The following is a 641-nucleotide window of genomic DNA, read 5'->3' on the forward strand; positions in this document are numbered from 1 at the left end:
CAGGAAAGGGGAGCGCTGGTGGGGCAAGGGGAAAGCTGGAGGGCGGGTGGGATAAAGGAGGGGGTGAGGCCTGCAGAAGGGGGCCGAGGGGTGGGGGGAAGGTGCGTGGAACCCTCCCCAGGCCAGCAGCCTCCCCCGCCCTCCCCAGCAGGCAGCTGGCACATGCCTATCCAGGCTGAGTGATCTTGGTGGGTGACCCGTGTTCGGATCTTATGCTCCTTACCGAAGCCACCTGAGTGGCCTTGGTCCTGATGCCCGGCCTGAGCCTCCTACGACAGGAAGTGGGCCGAATAGCCCTGCAGGCCCGGTGCCTCCAGGGCCTGGGCCCCAGCTTGTACACACAGCCCCCAGGCCCGGCGACGGGGAGGGGGGCACTTTTTCTGCGGGCAGGGCCTGGGGCCAGAGTCTCAGATGGACCCCTGGACGGGGTCGGGGAGAGAGTGCGGCGGCCGGAGGGCCCTGGGGGAGCCTCCTGGCCCAAGTCGGCAGGAAACCTGGGTTTGAATCCGGATCCATCAGCTGTCAGGTCGTTTGCCCCGCCTTGCAACCCCTCCCCTCAATTCAGCTGATCCCAGAGCACCCGCGCCCCGAGGATGCTCCCGGTCGCCGACCCCCCCCCCCCCCCCCCCCCCCCCCCCCCC

This window comes from Lipotes vexillifer, unplaced genomic scaffold, assembly GCF_000442215.2.
Source record: "Lipotes vexillifer unplaced genomic scaffold, Lipotes_vexillifer_v1.1 scaffold1201, whole genome shotgun sequence".
NCBI classification, from domain to species: Eukaryota; Metazoa; Chordata; class Mammalia; order Artiodactyla; family Lipotidae; genus Lipotes; species Lipotes vexillifer.